We start from the raw sequence: 11,997 nt of genomic DNA, 5'->3' as shown, positions 1-11,997 counted from the left end.
ACTGGACCAGAAACCAACCCCGATGGATGTACCGCCGGATTCGATGGATCTTTTCCTTGCTTCTTTACGCGAACTTCATTCATGCGTTTGGGGTACGAATCTTCTTCTGACCACTACACGGGCAAGTAGGTGATGTCGCATGTGCCGCGGGTTAGCTGAATGGTCTTTCTTAATCCAGTGGACTGCTAGGCAGTTCAGTTGGGAAAAAAAGTATATTAGGTAAAAGCATCCACAGCCAACTCCTCAAACACCATTGTATGTTGCGGCGGACGGCCTGATCAGTGACCGGTCAATCAATAAATCACGAATCGGCTGCATCCCTTATATTGGCCCTCCGAGCTAACCGGCATCCTTTATATCCTGATCATATCTGGAACGAAACATCCGCCACGTCAAATCCGGACGCATGGGGCCACCTAGACCCCAAATACATTCGTTCATATCAGCATCCGGGACCAAACCCTAGCGACTCCACTCCGTTCCCAACCTCTTGTCCGGCCTTCTCTGACATGACATGCAGCGGATCCGACTCTGAGATCTCTTTATCCGTCGAGTGGGACCTCATCCCGTGCGGGAACGTGGAGGAGTTGGTCGTCCAGATGGGTCTCCGTCGGTCTCGGGAGAAAATCCTAGCTCTACGGTCCGAGTCGCTTCGGTGCAAATCCACTGCGTCCGCACGAATGGCGCTTGGACTACCACCCAAAGAGAAGAAGGAGGAAGCCAGTGACGGATCAGACGGCTTTGATAGTGAGCAGATTCGGCTCAATCCATTTTGCATCTTCGACCGCTGCTTTGGCAACAAAGACAGCAACGATAGGGGCAAGGGCAGCCTTGGCTGAACTTTCTCCATAGCTCTAATATTTAGAACATGCCAGTCTTGGCAGTTTGATGGCATGTATGATGAAGCAGGTGTATGCTACGTGTGTGTTCGATATGTAGTAGTACGTGAATTTAGTTTACGTTGCATGATATTGTATGGATTAAGAATATACTAATGAGGTATCCGGTTGTGGACGCGGACATTTGTGGGGTTACGGATCACTGCCAAAGAATGTGTTCCGTGAATGTTCGGAAGGCCGGATTTGCAAGGTCCGACTGTAACGCCCGTAAAGGTCCAGACCACATGGTCAGGACACTTTTTTGTCGTCCAATAAGGGATCTCAAACGTCCACGGTTCAGTTCACATGTCCAAATTTCACTAAATGAGAAGCAAACTTAGGAAGCTTTACAGGAGTCCGGACACCATACGAGAGTTGCGAGGGTTTCACTTGGTCCAATGTTAGTTAAACCACATGTCCTTGTACCATTTGTTTTGTATTCTAGATTCGCCTGGCCTACCCCTGCTATCCGGATTTGATGCACACCGTTGGATGACCGGCATTTATATTTGCGTCTGTGGATGGATAGTGGGTCCGATATAAGGGTCGGAGATGCCCTTAGTACAGTGGACAGTCATGTCATCGTCGGATAACATTTTGTGAGAAGATCGTTAACCGGTGGTTTGGGGCGTTCCTGTCCTTTGGAACCTGAAAATGATGGTATTTGGTGCTTGATGGGCGCCATGCCGAGCGGTGCGCACCACACACACACAGAGCACCGCCGCGCCCGACACGCATCCTTGCGGTTGCGGACCGGGAATGCTCGCACATGATTCTTCCTTGGGCAGCTCAGACTGTTCAACTGCGGTGCAAGTGCGACATGATTCCTACTTGGCCAGCTCGGACTGCTCGGCTGCAGTCTGAGTGTCACACTTGGTTAGTTGGTAATAACAGTCCTAATCGAATTAATGGAAACTAGGTGAGAACATGCAGCGTGGACTCCGTGGCCCAATGGATTAGGCGCTGGTCTACCAAGCCAGAGATTCTGGGTTCCGTCCCCAGCGGAGTCGTATTTTTTTGGTGTTTATGTGATTGAAGGAATGCAGATTAGTGAGCTCGTGTTTTTTCTTTTCCTTGTGCAAAACAGGCACACAACTTCATCTGGAGATGAACTGTCGTGGCCATTTCTCACTTCGAATAAATTCTACTCCCTCAGATTCAAATTGATTTCTATTTTTGTTACGACAAAATAGTCGTTTCTTTCCATTTCATTGAGATGGGGAAAACCAGAGGGTGTATAAATGGTGATTTAAACACCAAAGAGAGGAAAACGATGGCTCGTTGACGCAAGGTGTCCTCATGCGTCCTCGGCCCTTTTCAACGACTTAGGCTTTCGTCTAGAAACTACATTCGACTACCCCACCTAACCTTGGGGAAGAGCTCGACCACACCAGCATCCACCAACGGCCGCCCCAAATTTGACTAGACACGGTCCATGTAGAGGAATTACTATTCGACCGTGTTTCCAAAATAAAGAAAACGTCTAAGAGTGTCATCATTGCAGGCATCGACCTCCGTCTTCACATAGAACCCTATTCCTTCCTACCTATCCGGAGAAATGTTTTGGTTTTGTTAAGTTGCAATTGTAATCGAGAGGAAACTATCCTCTCTCTTTTTTGTCGGGAAGGGAAAGCCCTCTGGCGCACTTTATTGCATAGTTCCTTCACTACCAAGGAAATGGACTAATGCCATGATTTCTCTCTAGAGATGAGTACTTCTGAGAAGATGTCAGTTTATCGTTTTTGGTTGAGTTTTTTTTTGACTATTTACTATAGAGCAACAGCCCCACAGTCCTTTTTATTTCAGAAAAAATTTCCCAGGCCTGTTTAAATCCGCTCCCACCGGGAGTCGAACCCAGGACCTCGGGTGCTACTAAGGTCGCCGCAACCATATCATCGTCGGATAACATTTTGTGAGAAGATCGTTAACCGGTGGTTTGGGTCGTTCCTGTCCTTGTCATGCAGACCTTTGGAACAGTCCGAGGGGAAGGGAATAGTGTGGCTTTTCTCTTTCTTTCTTCTTCCTTCTTTTAGGAGTGGAACACATTTTTGAGATGGAATGGAAGCGGGATGCATTAGAGGTAGCTAGCATGAAAATGATGGTGCTTGATGGGCGCCCGGCGGAGCGCTGCGCAACACACACACACAAAGTATATATTAGGTAAAAGCATCTACAGCCAGACTCCTCAAACATCACTGTATGTTCTGATGGATGGCCTGATCAGTGACCGGTCAAGAAATCACGAATCAGCCGCATCTCTTGTATTGGCCCGTCTGAGCTGACCGACATCATTCATATATAGACTATATATGGGGTGGATGTTCGGACGCATCCGCCACGTCGGATCTGGCACACCAGGCCACTCAGACCCACAAATATCCGTCCCATCCGCATCCAGGACCAAACCATAGCGATTCCACTCTGTTCTGAAGCTCTTGTCTAGCCTTCTCGGACATGACAGGCAGCGGATCTGACTCTGAGATCTCTTGATCTGTCGAATAGGACCTCATCCCATGCGGGGACGAGGAGGAGTTTGTCGTCCAAATGGGTCTTCGCTGGTCTCGGGAGAAAATCCGAGCTCAATGGCCGGAGTCGCTTCAGTGCAAATCCATTGTGTCCGTGCATATGGCGCTTGGACTGCCCCCCAAAGAGGAGAAAGAGGAAGCCAGTGACGGACCAGACAGCTTCGACAGTGAGCAGATTCAGCTCAATCCATTTTGCATCTTCGACCGCTACTTCCGCAATAACGACGGCAACACCAAGGGCAAGGCCAGCCTTGGCTCAACTTTCTCCATAGCTCTAGTATTTAGAACATGTCAATCTTTCATAGCCTGATGACATGTACGATGAAGTAGCTATATGCTATGTGTGCAATCGATATGTAGTGTGTGAGTTTAGTTTACGTTGTATGGATTTAAGGATATACTAATAAGGTACCCTGTCGTGGACACGGACATTTGAGGGATGACCGTCACTGCCCATAAATGCGTTCCATGAACGTTTAGAAGGCCGGATTTGCCAGGTCTGGCAGTAACGCTCGTAAAGGAGACCATGTTGGAATATTAGGCAAGTTCATGATTAATTCCAGTAAATAATTCATGACTAGAAAAGATACTAGCATGCAATAATCTAGCAAACTAAAAGAACAGCAAGACATGCATAACAGCAGCAAACACGTAACAATAGCTGTAGAAACAGACATGAACAGAGGATGTTGGACGTACTGATCGTTAGCTATTATGGGTGCGATAGTGTTGATGACGATGTTGGCGACGATCTGCTGCTGACGGCGATGAATACGACGATGAGTAGCACCGCCCGACTTGGACGGAAGACGACCCGTGATGACGAATTTGAGCAGTCGCGCACAGCGCTTCCCAAAAACCTAATTCGTCCTCCCCCGGTGCAGGATCGCAAAGACGAACGGTTCCGGAGACCTGCTCTCCCAGCGCCGATGCACGCCGGCGTTTGGGATGGAGTAGTCTACGATGGCGGCGCAAGTTGTGAATGAGGCAAAACCCTAGGTGTTTTTCGGTGTGTGCCTGGCCGCAGCCGGTAGCTGTATATATATTAGGACCAGAGGCGGTATTGTGTCGCGACCACAATCCCAAACCGACTCGGTTTCTAATTCGTATACTTACCGGACAAGAAATCAAAAACTTGTCTGCCAAGACATAAAAATAAAACGGCAAAAGGAAGCTGCGCTCCTGCAAGGAGACGGACCAGATTTCGGTGGACCATTCACGCGTTGGTTTTCCCTTTCTCTTCTCACACACCACTTAGAGTGGTGGAGAGAACCCACTATATAAAGAGGTCAAACTCTTCTTCAACTTCCGGTGTGGGACTAAACTTAGCATCACCACTTGCCATTTTACACATGGGCTTTAAGATTTCAGAAATTGCTATGGGCCTAGCCCATTAATTCTAACAGACCATGTGGTCCGGACAAATTTTATCTTCATACAAGGGGCCCCAAATGTCCACAAAGCAGTGTGCATGTCCAAATTTTACTAAATTAGGAGTAAACTTGGGGAGTTTTGCGGGAGTCCGGGCACCATGCAAGGGTTGCGGGATTCCGCTTGGTCCACTGTTAGTTGTACCACATGTCCTCATGATCCATGTGCTTTATCCTCTAGATTCGCTTGGCCCATCCCTGGTATCTGAATTTGATGCACATGGTTGGATGATCGGCTTTTAAATTTGTGTCTCCGGACACATCCAAAAGTGTCCGCGGATGGATAGTGAGTCCGTTTTAAAGGACGCCGTGTTGGAGATGCCCTGAATACATTGGACAGTCATATCATCGTTGGGTAACATTTTGTGAGAAGATCGTTAACTGGTGATTTGGAGCGTTCCTGTCCTTGTCCTGCAGGCCTTTGGAACAGCCCGAGGGGAATAGTGTGGCTTTTCTCTTTCTTTCTTTCTTCTTTCTTCTTCCTTCTTTTAGAAGTGGAACACATTTTTTGAGATGGAAGCGGGATGCATTTGGGGTAGCATGAGAATGATGGTATTTGGTGCTTGATGGGCGCCCGGTCGAGCGCTGCGCAACACACACACACATACGGAGCACCGCCGCGCCCGACACGCATCCTTGCGGTTGCGGACCGGGAATTCTCGCACATGATTCTTACTTGGGCAGCTCAGACTGTTGAACCGCAGTCTGAGTGTCACGCTTGGTTGGTACTAATAACAATAGCTGGGGAGTTAATCGACTCTAGGTGAGACCATTCGTCAAGGACTCCGTGGCCCAATGGATAAGGCGCTGGTCTACGAAACCAGAGATTCTGGGTTCGATCCCCAGCGGAGTCGTTTTTTTTTTGTGTTTACGTGATCGAAGGAATTACTATTCGACCGTGTTTTTCTTTTCGTTGTGCAAAACTGTCGTGGCTGTTTTTTACTTCGAATAAATAAATGTTTCTCCCTCCAATTCAAATTGATTTCGATTTTTCTTTTACAGCAAAATTTGACTAGCCACGATCCATGTGGAGGAATTACTATTCAACCGTATTTCCAAAGTAAAGAAAAACGTCTAAGAGTGTCATCATTGTAGGTATCGTCCTCCGTCTTCGCCCAGAACCCTATGCCTTCCTACCTATCTGGAGAAATGTTTCGGTTTTGTTAAGTTGCATTTGTATTAGAGAGGAAACTGTCCTCTCTCTCTCTCTCTCTCTCTCTCTCTCTCTCTCTCTCTCTCTCTCTCTCTCTCTCTCTCTCTCTCTCGTCGAGAAAGCCCTCTGGCGCACTTTATTGCAATGCGGTAATTTCTCTCTAGAGATGAGTACTTTAGAGAAGATGTCAGTTATCATTTTCTGTTGAGTTGGAATAGATAGATGGAAGATTATCTTTGTTAGGTACAAAAAATATCTCCTCACAATTTTTCTAAGTGTCTATCCCGTAAGAGGTTATTTGTCTTCCATTCTAGATAGGGGCGGATGCAAAATAGGCCAAGCCCCAAGGAGGATATATTCTCGTAAATTTATTTGTTTGCATTAAATCATGTGGTCCTTTGATCCCAAGCCCATGGTTATGGTAGGCTTTGGTGTACATCTGAATATGTAAAAAAAAATGTCATCTCTTCATCATATATTTTCCAAGTAAATTAATTATCATACTTTTTGTTTATTGCGTGTAATTAGTGCGAAGTAGATCCCTCAATAATCCATAATGTCAAACTTTTGCATTTTCTTCTATATCTGACATGAGAGACATACCAGCAGACTTTCCTATAATTCTACCCTAAATAATATAGCATTTTTTATAGCATAGGCGACTGCTTTCCGTGGCCTCTTCACTCTCAAGGAAATGGACTAATGACGTGATTTCTCTCTACAGATGAGTACTTCATAGAATATGCCACGCGTCGTTTTCTGCCGATTCGGAAACAGATAGATGGAAGATTATCTTTGCCTGTTGAAAGAATATCTCCTCACTCTTTTTTTTAAGTGTCTATATCCCTTCACACATGAGAAGCTACTTGTCTTCCAGTCTAGAAAGGGCGGATCCAAACTAGGCCCAAGCCCAAGGAGGACATATTTCTCATAAATGTATTTATCTCCATCAAATCATGTGGTCCTTTGATCCCAAGCCCATGGTTATGGTCCTGTTAAACCTAGACTTTGGTTATGTTAAAAAAACCTAGACTTTGGTCTGCATCTGTTTATGTAACAAAAAGATGTCATCTCTTCATCATATGTTTTGTAATTTATTTATTTTGCGGGTATTTTGTAATTTAAATTAATTGTTGTTATTTTGTTTCATGTGAGAAATTAGTGCCAAATAAAAAGCTACAAAACCCATTATGCAACAGTTTTAATTATGTTCTATATGTGACATGAGGGACATACCAACAAACTATCCTATAATCTTATCCTAAATAATATAGCATTATCTATAGCCACTAGTAGAAAACTGGGCTTTGGTCACAGGGCAATATTCAAATTAGTCCCGGTTCAGTCACGAACCGGGACTAATGTGAGCATTGGTCCCGGTTCGTGCGGCCAGGGGCCTGCCGGGCCTCGTGGGGGCATTGGTCCCGGTTCGTCCGGCCCCTTTCATCCCGGTTGGTGGGACAAACCGGGACCAACGGGCCTCGCTCCTGGCCCACCACCATTGGTCCCGGTTGGTGGCTTGAACCGGGACCAGAGGCTCACCCTTTAGTCCTGGTTCATACCACAAACCGGGACTAAAGGATTGGTCCTAGTTGCGGTCAGAGTTTAATCCCACCTCGCCAACCGAAGGGCGCTCACACCAGTTTATAAGCCCGTCCCTCTCTGCCTTGTTGAGCTCCTCTCAAAGTGAAAATAGATGCCCTTATACAGGGAATTTGACCTAAATACAGAGTAAATTTCTTTGAATTTCATAGAAATTTATTATGAATTTAGGTTGAATTTTCTCTATAGGCGCATCTATGTTCATTTTTTATAGTAAATAAAATAAATAAACCTTAATAAACTAAATAAAAATAAATAAACCTTAATAAAATTAAATAAAATAAACTATAGTAAATAAAATAAATAAACCTTAATAAAATAAATAAAAATAGCAACAGTAAAATAAATAAAAATAGCAGCAGTAAAATAAATAAAAATAAAATAAGTAAAGTAAAATACATAAGTAATTAGAAACAAAATGGAATAAAATAAATAATTTTTTTGTTGTAAGTAGAAACAAAACAAAATAAATAAAGCAAAAGAGAAAACAAAAAACAGGGGAAAAATTATGCCACCTACTGGGCCACCAAGGCCTCAATACGACTTGAAACCCATCCATGGGCCAGGATTCAGGCTCGCAGAAGGCCCAGTAGGCCCCACAGGCAAAGAGAACGGTTAGGCCCGAAAGCCTGCAGTTGAGAGGAGCTCGAGAGGGTGGGCGCAGCAGTGCTTATAAACCACTCTCGAGCTCTCTCAACTAGCGAGGTGGGACTAAACTTTTGACGCGGGGCAGCACAAGGACTTTGGTCCCGGTTGGTGCCACCAACCGGGACTAAAGGGGGCATTGGTCCCGGTTCGTGGCACAAACCGGGACCAAAGGCCTTTAGTCCCGGTTGGTGCCACGAACCGGGACCAATGAGTTGCCTATATATACCCCATCGCCACAGCAGAGCACTCCACGGTGCTCTGTTTTTTCTGGCCGGCGAGGGGAGGGCATTTGGGTGCTCTAGCTCACCTCCTATGCACATGAGGTGTTCGATGAAATGTCTGAGCCACACTAGTTAATCTTTCTCCTCTCGAAACTCGACCTCCGAGCTCCATTTTCCCCGAGATTTGTCTAGGTTTAGCGGTCCGTCACGTCCCGTCCCCGTCTTCACCGCCGTCGATCGCCCGCTCCGATCTCGTCGCCAACACCACCGTGGTGAGCCTCTTGTTCTTATCTTCTTTCTGAAAGAAAAAAATTCTTACTTTAGATAGATACTTGTCTAATTTTGTTACTTTTATTATTCCTTCTTATTACATAGTGCGATGGTTTTGGTATCCGCCCCCGTCGGCCCTCGTCCTGTCTATGATTCGGATGTGGTATATATTATCTTTTTATAACTATTTGGTTCATTTATTGTTTATGACAAATATGCCGACCAACGTGACATAGATTTTATTTATCTAGGAGGTGGTTGAACCGGAAATTCTAACCGACCCTATTGTCAAGAGGTTAAATTTAGTTGAAGAAGAAAACAATTACTTGAAGAAAAAATAAAAAAATTGAGGAGGAGAAGATGATATTGGAGTTGCATGTTGCGGATGTCGTCGATGATCACAAGATCAAGATGGATGCAATGCGCTTGAAGATTAGAAAGATTAGAAAATATGCCATTCATACCGAGGCTTGGTATCATTATGCCGTTGGATCAATTGATACCTTGGTTGCGATTATGATCGCATTTGTTTTCGCATTGAAATGTTTTACATAGTTTCAATGTATGGTTTAATTAATTAGATGCTCTGGAGAGCTATATATATGTTGTTAGATGAGAACTATGTATGTACTTTGGTTTTAATGTGATGATGAATTTCTATTAATTTGGTCACTTAATTATCTATTCATGATGTTCTGTAATGGTTTTTGACACACTTAATTATATATAATGCACGCAGATGAACCGGCAATGGATGTACGGTGACAGACACACCTCCGAGTACATTAAGGGCGTGCATGATTTTCTCGAAGTGGCTGAGGCAAACAAGCAGAATGGTTTTATGTGTTGTCCATGCCCTATATGTGGGAATACGAAGTCTTACTCTGACCGGAAAATCCTTCACACCCACCTGCTTTACAAGGGTTTCATGCCACACTATAATGTTTGGACGAGGCACGGAGAAATAGGGGTTATGATGGAAGACGGCGAAGAAGAAGAGGACGATGACAACTATGTGCCCCCTGAATACGGTGATGCTGCAACGGGGGAAGCTGCTGAAGATCAAGAGGAACCAGACGATGTGCCCAATGATGCTGCAAGGGGGGAAGCTGCTGAAGATCAAGAGGAACCAGTGCCCGATGATGATGATCTCCGCCGGGTCATTGTCGATGCAAGGACGCAATGCGAAAGTCAAAAGGAGAAGCTGAAGTTCGATCGCATGTTAAAGGATCACAAAAAAGGGTTGTACCCCAATTGCGAAGATGGCAACACAAAGCTCGGTACCGTACTGGAATTGCTGCAGTGGAAGGCAGAGAATGCTGTGCCTGACAAAGGATTTGAGAAGCTATTGAAAATATTGAAGAAGAAGCTTCCAAAGGATAACGAATTGCCCGACAGTACATACGCAGCAAAGAAGGTCGTATGCCCTCTAGGATTGGAGGTGCAGAAGATACATGCATGCCCTAATGACTGCATCCTCTACCGCGGTGCGTACAAGGATCTGAACGCATGCCCGGTATGTGGTGCATTGCGGTATAAGATCAGACGAGATGACCCTGGTGATGTTGACGGCGAGCCCCCCAGGAAGAGGGTTCCTGCGAAGGTGATGTGGTATGCTCCTATAATACCACGGTTGAAACGTCTGTTCAGAAACGAAGAGCATGCCAAGTTGATGCGATGGCACAGTGAGGACCGTAAGAAAGACGGGAAGTTGAGAGCACCCGCTGACGGGTCGCAGTGGAGAAAAATCCAGAGAAAGTACTGGGCTGAGTTTGCAGCTGACCCAAGGAACGTATGGTTTGGTTTAAGCGCGGATGGCATTAATCCTTTCGGGGAGCAGAGCAGCAATCACAACACCTGGCCCGTGACTCTATGTGTGTATAACCTTCCTCCTTGGATGTGCATGAAGCGGAAGTTCATTATGATGCCAGTTCTCATCCAAGGCCCTAAGCAACCCGGCAACGACATTGATGTGTACCTAAGGCCATTAGTTGAAGAACTTTTACAACTGTGGAATGGAAACGGTGTACGTACGTGGGATGAGCACAAATAGGAGGAATTTAACCTGCACGCGTTGCTGTTTGTAACCATCAATGATTGGCCCGCTCTCAGTAACCTTTCAGGACAGACAAATAAGGGATACCACGCATGCACGCACTGTTTAGATGACACTGAAAGTATATACCTGGACAAATGCAGGAAGAATGTGTACCTGGGCCATCGTTGATTTCTTCCGACCAACCATCAATGTCGAAAGAAAGGCAAGCATTTCAAAGGCGAGGCAGATCACCGGAAGAAGCCCGCCATGCGTACCGGTGATCACGTACTTGCTATGGTCAATGATTTACACGTAATCTTTGGAAAGGGTCCCGACGGACTAGCTGTTCCGAATGACGCTGAGGGACACGCACCCATGTGGAAGAAGAAATCTATATTTTGGGACCTACCCTACTGGAAAGAGCTAGAGGTCCGCTCTTCAATCGACGTGATGCACATGACGAAGAACCTTTGCGTGAACCTGCTAGGCTTCTTGGGCGTGTATGGGAAGACAAAAGATACACCTGAGGCACGGGAGGACCTGCAACGTTTGCACGAAAAAGACGGCATGCCTCCGAAGCAGTATGAAGGTCCTGCCAGCTACGCTCTTACGAAAGAAGAGAAAGAAATCTTCTTTGAATGCCTGCTCAGTATGAAGGTCCCGACTGGCTTCTCGTCGAATATAAAGGGAATAATATATATGCCAGAGAAAAAGTTCCAGAACCTAAAGTCTTATGGCTGCCACGTGATTATGACGCAACTGCTTCCGGTTGCATTGAGGGGGCTTCTACCGAAAAACGTCCGATTAGCCATTGTGAAGCTATGTGCATTCCTCAATGCAATCTCTCAGAAGGTGATCGATCCCGAAATCATACCAAGGCTAAGGAGTGATGTGGCGCAATGTCTTGTCAGTTTCGAGCTGGTGTTCCCACCATCCTTCTTCAATATCATGACGCACGTCCTAGTTCATCTAGTCGACGAGATTGTCATTGTGGGGCCCGTATTTCTACACAATATGTTCCCCTTTGAGAGGTTCATGGGAGTCCTAAAGAAATATGTCCGTAACCGCGCTAGGCCAGAAGGAAGCATCTCCATGGGCCATCAAACAGAGGATGTCATTGGGTTTTGTGTTGACTTCATTCCTGGCCTTAAGAAGATAGGTCTCCCTAAATCGCGGTATGAGGGGAGACTGACTAGAAAAGGCACGCTTGGAGGGGACTCAATAATATGCAG

At 45.7% G+C, this 11,997-nt stretch overlaps 1 non-coding gene across 1 annotated transcript; it reads left to right on the top strand.

Annotated features, from left to right (window-relative positions):
* The first annotated feature begins 5,614 nt into the window (after window positions 1-5,614).
* TRNAR-ACG (transfer RNA arginine (anticodon ACG)) lies at window positions 5,615-5,687 on the top strand. Its single transcript has one exon. It is a non-coding gene; the product is annotated as a tRNA-Arg (tRNA).
* The last annotated feature ends 6,310 nt before the right edge of the window (window positions 5,688-11,997 follow it).

Source organism: Triticum aestivum, chromosome 5D, assembly GCF_018294505.1.
Source record: "Triticum aestivum cultivar Chinese Spring chromosome 5D, IWGSC CS RefSeq v2.1, whole genome shotgun sequence".
NCBI classification, from domain to species: Eukaryota; Viridiplantae; Streptophyta; class Magnoliopsida; order Poales; family Poaceae; genus Triticum; species Triticum aestivum.
This window is presented reverse-complemented; position numbering and strand designations above follow the sequence as displayed.